Raw genomic sequence first — 19,168 nt, 5'->3', positions numbered from 1 at the left:
TTGATTGTAAATGTTCTCACAGGGTCTCTCTCCCATCATTTTTTGGGGGGATTAGCATCCCATTAATCACTGTAACCCAGACACAACTGTCCTCGGGAGTGATCTCACTAGCTGCCATGGGCCGGCTTTTCTCTCCCAGGGCTCTCATTCCTGCTGTGTTTCTGGCAGCTTCAGGCAAATGTAGGGCAAGAACAGCACATGGGAACCCATTTTGGGGGGCATCGTGTCACAGGCCAGGCCACAACAGCTTGCTCCTGCCTCAGCCTTAAAGTACACAGGGGGACATAGAAATATGAATGTATCTCCTGGTCACAAAGGGATACTCCTTTCCAGGAAAAGTCATCTAGAATAATGATGGATATGGAGTTGAAAAACCCTCTCTGATTGCGGGGAAGACCCTGAGCTTTTATTGGTTTTACAGTCTGACCCCAGTTTGGTTTTGATTCATGGAAACAAAATAACTCAGCTGCCCTATTTACATTGGCACTGCATTAACAATAATAGCAATAGCAGCAATGGTGGTAGCTTCATCCCCGCTTCTTATATGTGGTTGAGGAAGGTAGGAAAAACAGGAGCGATGAGGAGGAATGTGGCTAGCTGGTGTTGAGGTGACCAAGTCATCCAGTGGTTTTGTGTACAACCCTTACATAGCCAGAGTGATCAGCCATTTTATTTGTTTCATCAATATGAAAAATATAGCACAGAGACTCTATAATTAAGACATTATGGTACTAGCCCCTGGATACACAGAGATCAGAAGAACAGAAGGTCCAAACACAGATCCAAGTACATATGGGGATTTAGTATATGACAAAGGTGGCATCTCTGATCGGTGGGGCTAGGATAGGCTTTGGAATAATGCTTTTGTGAAAACTAGATAGCCATTTAGAAAAAAATAAAATTAGTTCTAGTCTTCACATCATACCCAAGAAAGAAATACAATTGGATCAGAGATCTAAACAGTAAAAAATGAAACCAAACAAGCACTAGAAAAAAAACCTGAGTGAATTCCTCTATGACCTGGATTTAAGGAAAGGCTTTCAAACAGTAATTGCAGAATCCAGAGGCAATAAAGAGAAAGATAAAGTTTGACTACTTAAAATAATAACAAACCACAAAACAACTTTTGCATGTCAAAAAACACAATAAGCAAAGTGAAAAGGTAAATGATAAAATGGGAGAAAATGTTTGCAACATATAGTACATAAAGAATTAGTAATCCTAATATATAAAGAACTTTCAAAAATTGAGGGAAAACCCCAAAATTCCTATAGAAAAAATGAATAAAACACATGATCATACAATTCACAAAAAATAATGAAAATGTTTTTTATACATATGGAAAGATGTATAACTTCACTCGTGATAAAATTGCAAATTAAACTAGAGCAAGATACCATTTTTCACCCATCAGTGGTAAAAATTAAAAGTGTAATTGTACACTCTGTTGGTGAGGCTGTGGGAAAAGGGACAGACACTCTCGTATATGAATACTGCTTACAGGAATGCAAAATAGAGCGATCCCTATGAAGGGGAATTTGCATTTACCCTTTGACCCAGCAATTACACTTCTAGCTATTAACCTTGAGGATGAGCCTCTAACAATACAAAAATATATATGCACGTTTGTTTATTGCAGAATTGCTTATGACTTCAAAATATTAGAGTTATCTAGATGCTCGAACGTAAGAGATTGTTCAGATAAGCTATGGTATATACTCATACTCTAATGGAGTCAATATTAAAAACAAGAATGAGGATGATATCTGCTTGTTGATATGGAATGATTGTCAGGATATACTTGCTAATAAGTAAAATGAACAAAATGCAAGAATATATATAGCATGCTATGTTTTGTGTAAGAAAGAAGAGTGAACAGGAAGATATATATATGTGTGTATCTGTTTATTTTTACAAAAAGAAACAGAATAAGTCAGAAGCAATTGAATTGGTGACATATAAGATGCGGGTGGGGGTACAGGGGAGAAGGGATTGGGGAGGAAGTGACATCTCTATTCCTTTTTGCATACTTTTGACTTCTGAAAGCATGTTAATATTCTGTGTATTCAAAAATTAAGATTAAATCAGCAAGAATAGGAGAAAAACTAAAAGTGAATGCAAACAGAGCCAAACAAATCCAACTAAATTTCAAATGAATGACAAAATTACCCAGAAAGAGAGAAAAAGAAAGAACTAACCTTTGATATAGTAGTACTATACAATAGTAAATTTTGAACACAATAAAAGGGTACTTCAAAAAGTTCATGGAAAGATTTATATTGTCTTTTAGTTCTGTTTTTCCATGAACCTTTTGAAGTACCCTTGTGCTTCCACTATCTACGGTTAAATCGACGTAGGAAAAATAGAACTGCAGGTACATTTTAAACTCCTTTTGATGTCATTTGTAATAATATGGATGCAGCAATTCCGAATCTATTTTGTGAAAATGTTGGGATTGAACAAATGTGTAAAATGAGTGAAGACAAGGCAGATATCTATGGGATTAGACTGGATTGAAAGTATCAGAATGAAATCCCAACTCTGTCCTTTGGAAGGGCCTAGAAGCAATGGCACCCAAGCAGCAATGAACCCATCCAGTACCCAGATCCTGGCTTCTAGAAACCACTCCCCACTAAAAGGAACCAGGGAAGAGAAATTGCTAATTCCAGGGCTGGGGCAGGAAAGGAACCCCACCCCCACCCCCCCCAAAATCCTGGAATATTTTGTGCCAGAAACTAAGGAAGTGCTCAAAACAATAATGCAGTTATGTCAAAAGGACACAGGAATCAGTAGAGGGGGCTGTCATCAGTCAAGTCTGGGACAGTTTGAGCCTCAAAATGAAGAATGACAGTAATGGATCATAATCTGTTGAATAAAACAGAAATCCACATGTCCTTACTGATAATAAATAGATAAGCAAATCTCAAACAGATGAACTAACATTTGATTTGGTAGTAATTAATACACAATATTAAAACCTACCTAAACATACATAGATATGTTTATGTATATAGGGGCAGTTCAAAGAGCAGGAGAACCAATGGGTTCTCCTCATACTTTTCCACTAAAGAACTCTTGAGAGCAGAAGCAAGGTGGATAGATCTGGGAATGCAGTTGCACAGGAAATGTCTCTGAAGTCTTATGCCTTATCTTAAACACTTATATGAAATTTACATTCTGTACCATAGTCATCTTTGCTTACTTTTAAATAAAATAATGATTCAAGTGACTCAGTAGTGAGTAAAATTGGTATGCTGAAATGATGAGGCTCATTTATTCCACCTCTTCAAGAACCCTTTCAGGTACATAAAACTAAACCCCCACAATCTGGCTATCCCTGCAGTGATAGCTCAGCATTGTCACTGTGCTTTCCAAGCTTCTGTTGTTGTATCTTTGCAAATAGTCCTGATAATTAAATCCCCTGGTAGAATGTTCTGAGGAACCTGTTGGGCCAATGAGGACATTGGGGATTCCATCCTCCTCCTTACTAGGCCTGTTGGGTGAGGAGAAGGCAGCTGTGCTCCAACAGGCACCTCTGACCAGAGAGCAGCAACAGTCTCTTCAAACGTCTTATTTGGGCCTGGATTCTGCCAGGGCAAGGACGAAACCCACTGTCATTTGTATGGGGTCAAAATAGGACTCCCATGCTGAACTCATCTGTAGAATCTAAATTCTGAGATGAGCCCACCATCTTTGGAACCACCCAGAAGATGAAGAGGAGGTCTGCAATTTTATTTATTTATTTTATTTATTTATTTATTTATTTTCCTTTTTGTCTTTTTTCGTGTCCGGCAACGGATCGCAACCCTCAGTGTCGCGCCCGTACTGGACCGGGACCGGCAATGGGATCGCAACCCTCGGTGTTGCTCCCACACCTCACTCAGCCAGTGAGTGGGAACTGGTCTGTATGTGGGATTCGAACCCTTGGCGGGAGCGCCACCATGCTCCCAAGCGGCGCACTGTAGCAGTGCGCCACCGGGCAGGCCCCGAGGTCTGCAATTTTAAATTTATGACTGTCCTGACACATCCAGGACAGCCCCAAGCCAGCATTTTCCTAATGTGACCCACTTGGCATTGGGACTGGGGATTGACCCCATTTTAATAACCTGATGTTCTAATGGGGTTGGTAGCTCTTGATTTTTTTTTTCTATATTTATACATATTATAGTCTACCTTAGTTTATTAGCTGAGGGTATTGAATTTAGAGTTAGAACAACTGCCTAGGTTTGAATTGCATGTCTATTCTGTACTAGCTCTGTGAACTTAAGCAAGTTACTTAGCCTCTTTGATATTCTTTTCCTCATTTATAAAATGGGGATAAAACCTGCCTTCAGGGTTGACTCTAAGGATTAAATGTCTGTGCGTGGTGAGAAAGCCAATAAATACTACTGTCATCATTTCCCAACTTCAGGAGATCCAGTGTGAATGTATCTCCTTGGCTGCGGGAAGTTTTTTTTAAAAAGTATTCTTTCTTTGAGCTGTTTCTCACATAGTAACTATGACATAGCTTACACCTTTTTGACAATAGAATTTGGTATGTAAGTGTGATGAGTACCTTGGAAGCACTGTTTGTCTACAGGTACACTTCAATTCTTTGGAATTCATTTTGCTATAATAATGTGTTGTGGGCCAGGCACTAATGTCTGAGGGTTGGTGCCTGGGGTAAGTGTCCCCAGGAAAGACTGGGGATGGTGCTGCACTAGCCAAGCAGATCTCCCCACATCTCTCCTCCAACCCTCCCAGCCTTACTGAGATGAACTCTAGCTGAATTGCCCAAGAAGAGGGAAACTTGGTAGCTGCCCTTTTAACACACCGCCACTTAACTGTCTTACTGTCCTCTCTTTGTACCAGTATGTGCTTTTGGCCCATAGCTCCCTGGATGTCTGGTCTGTACTTGAGTCGCAAGCTTACTAGAAGTCAGTTGTCTTCATTCCCAAACCTATTGATGCCAGTTGTAATTTTATCAAAATTGTATAAATTAATTAAATATTATTTAAACCAATGAATTGTAAGTGTAAAAAGAAAGTTGTTGCTTCTGTGAATATGTAAATGTATAGAAAGACTTTAAAAAAGAAAAGAGTTTAAAGGAAAGACTTTAAAGCAAGTTACTAAAAAAAAATTTACTCCTGAGTTAAGTATGGGCAAAGCAATCATAAAACACTGGAGAGAAAAAGTCTTCCCTGCATTCAGAGGGAATTGATTCTTAGTTTTTCTTTCTTTTCAAGGGTGATGTACCTTGAATTGTTTGTGTCATCCTAGGTCAATGTGGTAGATCTAGGGGTTAGTGTCTGCTTCCTGTCTTACTGTCTCTTGGTAGCTTCCAGGAGCTATGTGCTCCATGTAGAAGGATCGTCCCAGACACAGAAAAGAGGGCCACAAATTGGTGTGTGAGGAATTGTGATCCCATCTAGAACTAGCAACGCACTCTTGGGATGGGCGGCAGCATCGCCTGGGCAGCTGTATTAATTCTCTATTTCTGTGTAACAAATCAGCACAAACTTAGCAGCACAAACAACACAAATGTATTATCTCCAGGTTCCCATGGGTCAAGAATCTCACACAGGTTAGCCAATCATCAGCTCAGGGGCTCACAGGGCTGCAAAGAAGTGTAGGCTGCACTGCAGATCTCATCCGCAGCTCAGCTTCCTCTTACAAGTTCATGCAGGTTGTCTGCAGAATTCGGTTCCTTGCAGTTGTAGGGCTGAGATCCCTGTTTTCTTGCTTGCCATTGACTGGGGACTACTCCCAGATCCCAGAGGCCATCACAGTTCCTTGCCACGTGGCTCCTGTAGGCAGGGACACAATGCTGTTTGCTGTCATCCAGCCAGCAAAAGAGTGTCTCTGATGCTTCACCTTCTCTGAAAGCTTTCTTCCCTTAGGTCAGGCCCACCAAGGATAATCTCTTTTAATTAACTCAGAATCAATGAATTAGTAATCACGGGAATGATATCCCATCATACTCATACTCCCAGGGAGAGGGTTTTACGGGACATGTACTTGCGGGGGGCAGAAATTTTGGGGGCCATTTTAGAATCTTGCCTACCGAGCCACCACTGTCCACATGCTCTGGACTGCAAGGGAAAGATAAGGCCAGAAGGCAACGCAACCTACTTCATTCGGCAAAGTCTCGGTCAAGAGCAAATTTTAGGGCAGCCCTGTCCATTCTTCATCACAACATTTCTGCTTACTTCTGATGTTTCGAGGAGCCTGGTTTTCTTTGTTATATTGTAGTGTGAAAGTAGCTTTGATTCCATTAAGAATCAGAAGACCCGTGACCCTGCCGATTTATATTATTTCTACCAGATACTAAAGAACTAGGTTTTTGTTGATTATCTAGTAAATTTGGGCACATGATCCCACATATTGGCTTAATACAGTCTTAAGTCTTCTTTCTCCTTAATTATCTGGATAGAAGGAATTCCTGCTTCCTTGACTCATCAGTTATTATGGATGAAAACCCAGTAGCAACAAATAGAATTATATAATTGATTTGATACTTAAATAATGAGTAGCTTAAAATGACCTGTGAGTATGGGGCTTTCTCCCTTTTTATTAATTACTCATTGATTCATACAGTTCTGAGTCTGGACAAGTTCAAGACAAAAGTTTAACTGTGAGCAGAAGCTGAGATGGATTCTCGCACATGAGAGCCAGGGACTGTGTTTAACCAAGTCTGATTCTAGAATCAGAGACTGAAAAACTTCCTTTCAGGGCCCATCCTTCCTGCCTGTTGCTACCAGTCTGATTAAATATTCTGTTTCCTGCTTGGCTGTACTATTCAATTTGCTTTCCTGGTGAAGCCCAAATAAATGAATTAATGTTAACAACTTTAATTATGTTTAATCTAATAAGATCTCATGTATTAATTGACAAAACAGCAAACACCAGAATTCAGAAATTCATAGGCTTCTCATCTGAATACACAGTCATGCACAGTCATTATCTCTTAGGTGCAGAGCAAAAAATCATTAACAATGGAATTTGTTCCATTTTGTACGCAAATAACTTGTGTTTTGCAGTTGGGCCTTAATCAGCTTGGGAATGCTACCCAACTTACTGTGCAGGGTGGAACCACAATCAAACTGAGGAAGCCTCGGCATCCCTGATCCACCCCTCCAGGGGAGTTTGCACAGACCACAGAGACACGCAGAGGGAAGCAAAGAAATCTTTTAGAAACAGTGGGAATGTGACCATTTAAAATAATGAGAATTCATTACCAAGCCCTCCTGCCCCTCCCATTTGCTGGTAATGCAATTTAGTAGGCAATTTGTAGGAACGTTCAAGCCAATTTAGTTGCATTTGTAAATTGGACTTGTATCCCTCCTGCTCACCCCCCACTAAGTCCAACTTGGAGAAAATGCTTTTCGTTTGATAAATTGCACATTTGTTTCATTTTCCCATCTAGGAATGGCACCTAGGCCCTTTAGGAGTCCTTTGGGTGATTGCTTTAAGCTACAACCTCTTACTGCCTAGAAGCTATTACTCAGGGGGTTGAAGCCATGGTGAGGAAGTTGTTGGGGCTGGAAAACTGAATTTACAGTATTTTCCCAAGACATCACTGCATATCAAAGAAGTTCAAATTGTCAAAACAAAAAGACACATGTAAAGGGAAACATAAACCATCCTGCTGGGTTGTGGAACAGAGAATGCCATCTGCATTGCATGGCATGGAGGAAACTGATTATGTTGGGACCTCTATTTCATAGCAGATGGGTTCATTAAATTTAATAGCCTCCAGAGCCTTTAGAAACCGTGTTAAAAACATGTGGAGCATGCTGTGACACTTCACTTCTGGCCCCGCAGTCATTATAACTCTGGCACAGACTATAAATATTATAGTACTTTATTTCCATTGAAACAGATTACTATTATAATTATTTTTTTTTTGCCAGGAGATGCTGATTTTAAAAATATGGTGCATTCCTGAGTTTTGGTACCACTTATATCCATCCAAATATTTTTCTCTTGCATTTGATTCTAGATTTCTCTAGTAAATAGTCTTCTTTCTGGGCACAACATTTTTTTCCTTCTTTGAGTTGGTGTTATAAAACTATGAATCTACGGTATAAAATGATTATCTTCAGAAAAGATATTCAAACACTGTATATGGATGACTGTCAACTAGTAGAAAAGCTTAGGGCTTGAAATGAAAAAGATTTTTAGATTTCCAGTGTTTATTGTTGTTTCTACTTTTGTAGCTAAATGATTTATAACTGTCTATAATGAAAGAACAGCCTCTACCCTCTGCCATATAGAAGTGGATAAAACCATCAATCCTGAATAATCCATCATACTATATGATTAATAATTATAATAACATAGCGTGATGGATTATTCAACACTCCTTGTTTACAAGTGACAACTCCCAACTCAAAGTAGCAAAGGATAAAGGTGGAATTTGTTGACTCTTGGAACCAGGACATCTATGCAGTTCTGTCTTGAGGCACGACTAGATTCAGGGATCGATCCCATATTATTTTGACTTGTTCCTTGTCTCTTATTGGCTTAATTCCCAGGCAATATCTCTCTTCGTGGTGCAAAGATGGCCTCTAACATCTGCTAACTTTAATTATGTTTATAGCCCTTAATCTCTCCCTTTCTCTTCCAGCATGTGTAAGCCTGTGATAGATAGGCTTGTTTGGGTCACAGCCCCACATTGAGAGGTGAGATGGAGCTACTAATTCGTGGCCCGAATTTCACAGAGGGGAAAAATCAGTCCCAAAGGAAACTGATACTGGGAGGACAAGTACCAGAAGCCTGCACAGAACTCGTCTGTAGAAGCCAAAACCAATCCATGCCCAAGATCATGTATCGTGTAGTATGGTATTCATTATTGTATTAGTCGGGGTTCTCCAGAGAGACAGAATCAATAGGATATGTTATAAATATATGAGAGGAGACTTATTAGGGCAATTAGCTCATGCAGTTGTGAAGAGAAGTCCCATGATAGGCTGTCTGCAAACTGGATGCTGTTAGCGTGGCTCAGTCTAAGTCTGAAGGCCTCAAAACCAGGGAAGGCAATGGTGTCCTTGGTGTAAATCCCACTCTCTCTGTTCTTTCTTTCTGAAGCCACTCAGCCTCCTGTGCTTCTTTTTCTCAAACATCTGCTATATTTTTTTACATTCTCTACAAATGGTATTCTTCCCCACACCCACTCCAATCATGGGTGAAACGTGGTCTCCTCCAAGTCCTGGCTTTACATGATGTCCCAGATCAAACCCAACAGAGATGAACTCAGTGTTTCTGCACCTGAGTCCACATTTCTAAGCAAATTACATGACTCACTCTAGCCCATGGTTCCACTGAGGTTAGATGCCTACCCCTTCTCCAATCAGCTATGGCTCAGGAAGGGTCATGGGATAGAGAAAGATCATCCAGGGCTATGGGTAACACATTCTGTGAGAAAGAGGTATGGGTAGGGGGAGATGCCTGGAGTCCGAAGGAGCTGGCATTTCTAGACCTCTGTCTTTCTATGCAAGGCTTCTGCAAGTTGCAGCCCAGCTGGACTCTATGACGAACGCTCAGCAGCATGCCTTCCTTCCTGTTCTCTGAGCCGCAGGCTCATAGCTTCTTTTTAGCCTCAGTTGCCCCAACAAGTGTCCCCCAGTCCTCTCCTTGCCTTCCACACCCTCAACCCTGCCCTTTCTCCATGCACTATCCCTGCTGCGAGGATGGTGGGAATCCTCCCCCTTGTGCCTTCTGAGAGCTGAGGGAGGTATTTTGGCCACCACAACCAAATCTGTATTGCTTTTTACCCCCTCACAGACCAGAGATTTGGGAAACTTAGATTCTCAGAGCTGATTCTCATGCTTTGACATGGTTTAGACTAAAATGAACACATTCCTCCTATTACCAGCATGAAGAACAATTAAAATAATCCCAGAGAATTAGCCTGTGGTTTGATAGAAGCTGCCAGTTTCTCTTCTCTTGCTGTACACAAGATTTTCTCCATGTGAACGATTTAATTCTTTTACTTCTATTACATAAGAATTGATGTCCCAAATTTAAATGTACTGTCTGTGAGGCCATGGCTCAGAGATACCATGGATAAGACTATCTCACCTGGCTTGGGCTCTTAACCTGCTTTTATTGAAAAATGGCAGAGGACCTCTCTTTTGCCTCCTTTTGCCTTCATGGCCTTTCAAACCTGCTTGTGAGTGATGTGGTAACTGGGGGCTCCTTTCAACCTTTCTCTGCTGATGATACACACTCTGTTAGATGTCCAGACCAAACATGATGCTCAGTGCCAGCTCCTTGGGGAAAATTCTCTCTTGTTCTGAACAAAGAAAGGAAAAGCAAAAGCAGTAGTTTATTCAGGCAAAAGGAACACGTTTTCAAATCAATTCCCATTATGTTTAATCAAAGAATCTGGAGCATCAACATCTTTTCTAATTGATGCAAATGACTATTAATCACTCTTGTCATTGATTTCTCTTCTGAAATGATCAAATTAAAGGTGGCCTGAGATGAAGCAAGGGAGGAGTCCTCATCCCACAGCCTGTTTCTCTGTAGCTGAGCCCACGGTGAAAGGAGCACTTGTTTCCACGTAAAGGGTCCTTCCTTTGAGAAAGACAAGGTTCAAACACGCTGGTTCTCAATGGATCTCCCATGGCATTGCAATAAAAAGGACCAGAGGGAAGCACGGTCCTCACCCCCAAAGGGCAGGGCCATTGTGAGACCAAATTAGATGACTCTGTCTGCCTTTGAAAACATTCGAAGACCCATTTTTAAAGGTCTTCATCAATAGTTGAGCTATTTTAACTGTCAACGAATAAATTAGAGAATTGAAGGTGCTGGTAGGATTACCACCGGCTCAAAAGCCTCCAGGGGAGCCTAAATTCTAAGCATTAGAAGCACTTGACAGCCTGACTCCAATTTGCCTCTCAGTCTTCTCCTTCCATATGGGCTTCCTCCACTCGATGCTACCATCCAGCCTTACCTTGAATAAATTAGAGAATTGAAGGTGCTGGTAGGATTACCACCGGCTCAAAAGCCTCCAGGGGAACCTAAATTCTAAGCATTAGAAGCACTTGACAGCCTGACTCCAATTTGCCTCTCAGTCTTCTCCTTCCATATGGGCTTCCTCCACTCGATGCTACTACCATCCAGCCTTACCTCTACTCACACGTTCATAGTCACAGGAACCAACCCCGATGTCCTCTCCGATCTAGACCACTTCACATGTTGTTCTCTCTGCAAGATGCAGCCTCTTCCTCCCACCCCATCTGGAAGCCTCTGGTCTCATCTTTGCTGTCAGTTTCATTATTATCTCCTTGGGAAAGCCTCCTGTGACCTCCTTGGATGGACCACAGTCTACAGTGGGTCCCTCATGATATGCTTTTAAAGCATTCAGCACCATCCTAGAACTTGTACTATATTAAGGACTCCAAATTTAGTTTTATTCCCACCGAACTATAAAGTCCTTAAGGAGAGGGATGGTGTCTGGTTGCCTGTGGTGTCCTCAGTACAGGGCTGGGCACGTAGTAGGTGTACATATACACTCAGGTGTATGAATCTCAGAGAATCAGAAGTCTTGAGATTGGAGAACATCTGAAAATGTGTACACTTTGAGGCTATTAGGCTAGAATGGCATCATCTCTAACATTTTGCTGAGTACCTTGCATACTTGCTCAAGGCTTTTTTTTGATATACACATCATCAGTGTATTCCTCTTCACCATGTGACTGGGCTTCTCTCCCAGGTACCCAACACCACTGACCCCTTGAAGCATTTGCCACACACATAAAAAAGGGCTGAATTCATGTGTCTACGTTTTGAGGAACTAGGATAGGATAATTCCTCAAAAGTTTATATTGTTAAGATAAAACTGATGGAACTTTTTCCCACTGTTAAAATTTAAGGAAATCTTTAAAAAAGGTTTCGGCACTGTCAGAATTATATGTGGTTGTTGGGTATATAATGGGCATCAGGGAATCCTCGAACATAAAACCTTGCATTTCTCTAGCATTTCCTGGCTTTCAGTGTGCTTTTCTGCATGTTGCCTCCACGTGTCTGACCATGGTCGAAAGATCCCCACCACCGCATCGTGGCCCCTCTCTCTCACTCTCACAACATCAGCCATGCTGGTCACCTTTCAGTTGCTTGAACACTCCAAACTTTCTCCCTCCCCTGGGCTTTTGAACATGCTTCTTGCTCTGATCTGCTCTGCTCCTGTATTGGGAGTGGCCTCTTTCCCATGCTCCATGTCTCCTGGAAATGTCACCCCTCATGTACCCACTGGCTTTTCATCTCAGATCCCTATAGTTTTCCTTCCTAGAAATCATAACTATTTATAATTACTTTAATGAAATGCTTTGATATTTTCCCCCTCTTTAAAAATTCTTTTGTTGTCTGTCTCACCAACAGTAATGTAAGGATTGGGGCAAAGTGTGCTATCTCCCTATAACCCAGAGCTGTGCCTGGCACATAGCAGGTACTCAGCATTAACTCAGAGAGGCTAAGCGGCTTGTTCTTAGTCATTCCACTAGTCTCTTTTTACTGCTCACTGCAGTTTGCTTCTCCTGCTGTACACTAAACTTTCCCTAAAATGGTACAATGAGACACCGAGAATTAGAGAAGAAATAATAATGACCACAATGTGGTCGGTGGTACCAAGATAGATATTAAAGTATTGTCTCTAATGTGCATTTGTCCTGTTTGTCTTCCCGTTTGGAAACCTGAATGATCACATTCAGGTCTGAAGCAACTGGTTTTAATGAATGCCAACTTCATCCACCCAGTGGTAGTCACTGATTTTTGATAGAAGAACAGGGAAATTGTAGGGTGAATCAGATTTCTGCAGTGCTCCTTTTCTATGCATGTTGTTAAATGCAATAAGTTGGGGAAAGGGTTGATTGCTTAAGGCACATTGTTTACACTATATTACTTGGGTCTGATGGAAAAGTTCCTAACAGTGGTTTTCTTGCTAAAGATATGGTTTATGGATGAAGTGTGGAATGTGATTTTTATGGTAGGGCATCATCATAATTTAGGTGGACTCCAAAGAAACTTGATATTGGGAGAGGCCAGGAAAAATATTCGGGTCCATGAAGCCTCTTTAGCGTTAGCCTCAGCTCTCCATCAAAATATAAATGCTATCTGCTTTTAATTACCATCCTTGTTCAGGCCAAGCTAATTACTCTGAGCCAGACTGGAAAGTTCCCAGAAAGTCTGATATCATGATAGAATGGTAGTGTGTGTCCTGAAGAAGACGCTAAGAAATCCTTAATTGAATTAGCATTTCAACTCTTGCAACAGAATACTAAGGGAATGTGGTGGAGGGTAGAAATCATAGATTTTTGGCAGCAGTTGGCCATCATAGCACTTAACAATCTGCTTCTTATTTAGTTTTGTTATGTAAAAGCATGGAATTCTCAAGTTAAGAAATATTGATCAGTGCATGACAATACATATGTAACAAAACTGTATTGTGTTGAAAAACTCTTCTTTTAAGATGACATTGCTATTTTGTTATTAAAATGTGTGGGTCTTTTTACTTAGAAAGTACTGTGGTTCTGTTAAACATACACTATTTAAAGGTTAAAATAATCTTAATTTTAACCATTAATATTATTAAGAACAGATTTTCAACCAAGTACAACTGAATGCAAATAAGTACAAATTTAGAAGAGAAAATTGGTGGCTGGGAATGCAGGAACAAACTGTGGGCTGTGCCTTGCCCACAACGCACACATTCACAGCAGCCCTGTGCTGTACTGGCAGGGCCGTACATTTTTGTAAGGTCTGGTGATTTCCCCAGACTTCATAGAATCTAGATCAAGTTTGTCAATTTCCCATTTCTCTTGAGATGATACTCCAACATGGTGCTGAACCAGGAGCACTCAGGATGTATGGACTTTATCATCCTCTTAATAAGCTGGGTTGCCCCTTCCCTGTCTGTAGTAGTCAGCAAACAGGAGAGTCTACCTGGCCATCGTTGTTCTAAGGACACTTGTGAAATCAGATGTAGGTTACCTAGTTCATTGACCAGACACTTACAAACCAAGAGTCAATCCCTATTCTGGGCACTAGGATATTATAGTTTTTATTTTTAGGAAATACAGTTTAAGTCCCTGCAGTGAACCATCCAAGCCAGTTACGTAATTCGTAATTGTTAAATTATTTTAGGTAGTTATTGGTACCTTCCAACATTTAGCAGTGAGGCTGTAAGTCCTCCATTCACAATCATTACCAGGCTGTAGTGAAAACAAGGCCAATTCTGCCATCCACAAAAATGTTTATTAACAAGCATGCCCAAATACAAACTGCTCTGAAAGCTCAGCAAAGTCCCAGCTCTCTATCCCTTTAGGTGTTCTGATGGCACCTCGCTTCAGAGCAAATGCATTATTTGCAAGAGTCTGTTAACCTTCTGTTTAGAGTTAGGTGACTGAGAGGCCTGTGTCAGCAGCTGAAGGCAAGACTGTTTCAACATCAGGCCTGGGTCACCATTCCTAATGATAGAGCTCCCAAAGTCTCCGTGTGGGTCCATGTCAAGAAAGGGATGGCCTCTGCAGTAATCCTGAAGCAATCCACAGGGTGGACATCTCCAATTGTACCAATAAGAATTCATTTCTAGTGTCCATTATGGTAATTGACAAAACCTGTGGTTATGTATATCCGGCATTCCACAGTGTCCCTAGTTGCACAAATTCCCTAGAGATAAATAGCTGTAGCTCCTTTGTAGCACATTCACGCAAAAGTGTTTAAATATTAGCTGGAATGTATTCTCCTGATTAGGGCAATTGCCCACCTCTGAGATACAGATTAAAGTTAGCATTCACATTGGTATCCATCAATGCTGAGGCATTCTGCAGTAAATTACATATCACATAACAGTGTTACGTTATATGCTGTCAAGGTTTCTTTTTTGTGAAATGGGAATAATAATGGTGATGATTTCATAGAGTTGTGAAGATTAAAAAAGATAATGTTTCTTAGTACCATGCCAAGCACATAGCAAGTGCTCAATAAATGCTAATCGTTATTACCTAGAAATTAAAAATAACGTTATTACTTACTGTACCACACACAGAGTCTTGTGGGATGACTTCTGCTTTCCTTTTATTTTGGAATTGCCAAAGTCTGACATCTCCAAAAGAAAAGGGGAAAGATTGGGCCGTGTATATATTTTTCTCCTAGCAGAAAGGCATTGGAGTACCTCCACTCTTTGCAGTCAGTACCCCTGCTCTGGATGGTGTGTCCAGCTTGTTCTACCTGGAAGGTCCGTGCCATGCTTGGCACTGAAAAAGAAAACAAACAAAAAATCCACTGATGCCATTGCCCCTTGCTGTCTCCAAAGATTTTACAGCTGTTTCACTTAGAAAGGACTAGTGTTAAGAAGTAATTACAATGCTGGAATCTGCTGTGCTCTTAATCTTGTATTCTGGCTAGCAGGTGCAAACCAAGAAGCTGAGGAAAGGCTGAGCCATAAAAATTGATGGTGCTCTTCAGAAGCATCCATCCCAGCAGTGCAATAGAGCAGGCACAGGAGGGACAACTGGGATAGTAAAAGGTGCCATAGGGAGCAGTTAAAGTGCACCCCAGACCCTGTGCTAAGTGCATTTGCATCTTGTCAGGTGGGTCCTAGTATCTCTATTTTCCAGATGAGGAGGCTGAGGCTTAGAGAAATTGAGGAATTTGCCCGAGGAAATAATTAGTGGAACAATTGGAATTCATCCCTGGGTCATCTGCTTGGGTGTGAGACTGTGCTCTCAGATTTGATGATGTATGCGGCAAGGTCTCCCACATACTCATACATGTGTGTGCTCTGATGAGCAGCAAGCCCAACTGGTTGCTTTATAGAGGTGCCAAAGTCTTCAGAATGCCTGACATGAGATTAGAAACGTCCCTGTTCCCACAAGCCTGTCACTTCTACTGAATTTCGAAAATCCCCATGGTGCCTGCCTTGAGATATGAAGACCCTGGAGCCTGACTTGTTCTGAATTATGTTTCCCATAGTCTTGGCAACCCAAGATAGGAAACTTTAAATTTTGCAACATGTATCTCTCACACAGAGTTCTCTGTGCTATATTAAATGACAGAAGGAAAACTCAGCTCATCACACTTGTGAAAGAAACCACAGGATTCCTTGGTTTAAATCTTGAGTCATAACAATTCTATTTGATGGGCTTTTAAATATCCTGGAATTTGCATTTTGAATGTGCTATATATCACAAAAGGATTTTGATGGTGTTATCATAGCAAACACTGTAATCACATCCTATAATTTATGTAACTCCAACTGCTGTCAATATGTCAAAAATCATGATATGTTATTCCCGATATATACAGCTTCTCTCCTGAAGGAAATTAAGGGTCTGAATCAACCTCCTTGGGGGCATTTTTAATGACTTTGTCTGGTAAGTCAGGCCACCTTGATGGATAGTCAGGTGAGTCAAGCAGTAGGTTAATAAGTAGATCAAAACTTCAAATACGCAGTTGAACAAACCAAGGTGTCCTGAAGGCAGACCAGGACAGGGTGATAGACCCTTGGAACTGGAGAAGTTAAGCAGTGTGAGAACCTCTGTGTCACACAGGGCAGCAGCAATCTGTGGCTCCCGCTGGGGGCCTACTGGAGGCTGACTGATTAACCCTGGAGCTCAGAGTTTGTATCTGTTAGAAACCTTGTCTCTGGTCTGAACTTTTGCACATAGACTGCTTTAGATGAAGACCAGGAGGAGACTCAGTGACGCTGTCAGACATTTCCTTACTGTACTCTGTTTTTTCTTCCCCCAATAATCATCTTTAAGTTGTTTGTCTTTTTAAAGAAGAGACGGTCAAATTTAACCTCTTTCCTTCATGCTCAATCATACCAGAGTTCCTCAGGAAAAGATTTGGGACCATCAGGATGGGAAAGAGGGCACAGAAGAGAATTGCTCTGCAGAAGAAAATGGGACAAATGAACAAGGCAGGTGTGCCTCCTGAGAGAAGAGGAGGCAGCAGACTTAGCAAGTGGGTAGGGGACCCAACTCCAGATGGGCAAAGTGACTCAGGATCTTTTTAAGAGCAAGGCTAACTCTTATCTAATTTTATGTTATTTGCTCTGCTACAGCGTAAACCCCCATATCTTACCACAAGTCCACCACATTCTCATAAAGGTATCCGAAGAATAGTTTTGGGGTGAAACCATGGGGAAATTCTAGTTTTGTACATCTCTACACTCTTGGGAAGGGGGTCAGGGAGTGTGCATTTAGGATGGCAAGGTAGTCCACAAACAGAACCAATCCAGCAAGAGCAGGAGCTTAGAACTGGGGTGGCTGGAGACCTGTGAGCACCATCCTTCCCTAGGACCCAGCAGCCACCAGCAGAGCCATGGGACTTTCTCCTACCTGGGATGGGTTAGGATTAGTTACAGCTGAGTCCCACTATTAGGATAACTTTGCTCAAAGGTATGTTTCTGCCAGAAGCTCAATAGGTTATAAAATGCAGAAAAAGGATCAAGAGATGTCACTTTTGGTTTTCTCTCTCCTACTATGTTATGTATCACTGCTCCTCAGTTTCTCCAGCTGAAGAATGGGAAGATTGGTCTACATTAGGAGATTTTAAAATCTGACCTCCAGCCATGTGTGAATTTCAAGCAGTCTGTGATCTCTATCATGTCACTTTTGGTTTTCTCTCTCCTACTATGTTATGTATCACTGCTCCTCAGTTTCTCCAGTTGAAGAATGGGAAGATTGGTCTACATTAGGAGATTTTAAAATCTGACCTCCAGCCATGTGTGAATTTCAAGCAGTCTGTGATCTCTATCATCAAAATTTGTACATGCACATATACAATTTTCCTTGGAAGAGGAGCCCATCATTCCCCAAGATGTTAAGACGCACTGGAATAGGTCTCAGGTTTAGTCTAGCTATATGGGCCTGTCTTTGTTTTGTTTTATTATAAAGACTTCTCTTCATCTACCTAAATGACAAGCCAAAATACATAAGTCATTTGCTGTAGGACCATTCAGAAGCCAACAAGCCTGAGTGCAGACCCTGTATTGCGAAAGAACTCTGTGGGTGCTACTTATTAATTTCAGTTAACAACAAAAAGAAAGATGAAAATGACCAAATTTTGCCATTCCCACATGTTTCAGAGCTTTTCTCTTCTTGTGGGTGTTTCCTGCACATATATATTTGAATGAGTATGCCATACTCTCAACACATTTAATGGCAATTGCCTTGAGTTTCAGAACAATTGAATTCTGAAATAGCTCATTTGAATTATTTGGGTAACAAACCATCAAGGTAACAATATGATCTGATTTTATTGGGTTAAAACTCCTTGACAACCCAAACCATTTGCCTCATAAAATCTTTCAAGCCCCCATCATATATTAACTTACAGCATCATTAGGATTTTTTAAAAAATCTAAGTCACCAATGTCTTATACAAAGGTGTCATGTGGTTTAGCAGCGAGATAGGCCCACTGAAGACAGCTCTGGCTGGTACCAAAGAATAGAGGCCCAGAACCCTGTGCATCTTGTTCTTGGCTAATGAGGCAAACACCTACGTCACTGGGTTTGAGACACAAGTCCTGCTGATTCCATTCTCAAAATCCATCTCAGATCTTTTCCCTTCTCACTGTTTGCAGTGTACATCCACCCTGTCTCCTGCCTGGTCTGTCCCTGTGCACTGCTCACTCCTAAGTGGTTTCTTGGTCCACTCTTGCACCTCTAGACCCTCTCCCTACCTCTTCTTTAGTTCCCGGGAAGTGGGCATCCAGCCGCCATCTGCCATTAGGGCCTGGTGACCTTTGCTCTCTTCGAGAACCACTTCTTGTTTACAATAGCATTTAGCACCATTTATTATTACATATTGCTTGGGCTATTTTAAAAATTATGTCCCTCTGGCTTACTCTAAGTTATGCATGATAGTGACCCTCATATTTTTTTTCCCTGCTGTATTCCCAGTACTGAACATAGTACACACAAATTGTAGAAAAGATGAATGAATGGTAAAATAGTCTCCACTTGAGGGAACATGATTTTACTCTTTTTATAGTTGAATCTGCTTGCCTTATGCAACCCTGCCTCCTCTGGGGACCCTTCCGTGATTTGGCTTCATGGCCCAGTTATCATACAGTGTGGTTATCTTTACTTACTCCTTCCTAATTTTTATTTATTATTTATTTTTATTTTTTGTCTTTTGTCTTTTTTCCGTGTCCGGCAATGGATCGCAACCCTCA

General features: G+C 41.1%; 1 protein-coding gene across 1 annotated transcript in view; it reads left to right on the top strand.

Moving 5' to 3' along the window:
• Positions 1 to 19,168, top strand: part of LOC103604780 (voltage-dependent calcium channel subunit alpha-2/delta-3-like) — a gene marked incomplete at its 5' end in the record, with an annotated part of 96,330 nt that overhangs the window by 12,280 nt on the left and 64,882 nt on the right. The window lies entirely within an intron of this gene.

Source organism: Galeopterus variegatus, unplaced genomic scaffold (assembly GCF_000696425.1).
Source record: "Galeopterus variegatus unplaced genomic scaffold, G_variegatus-3.0.2 Scaffold5391, whole genome shotgun sequence".
In the NCBI taxonomy this organism is placed as follows: domain Eukaryota; kingdom Metazoa; phylum Chordata; class Mammalia; order Dermoptera; family Cynocephalidae; genus Galeopterus; species Galeopterus variegatus.
The sequence above is the reverse complement of the archived record's forward strand: the minus strand, read 5'-3'. Positions and strand labels throughout refer to the sequence as shown.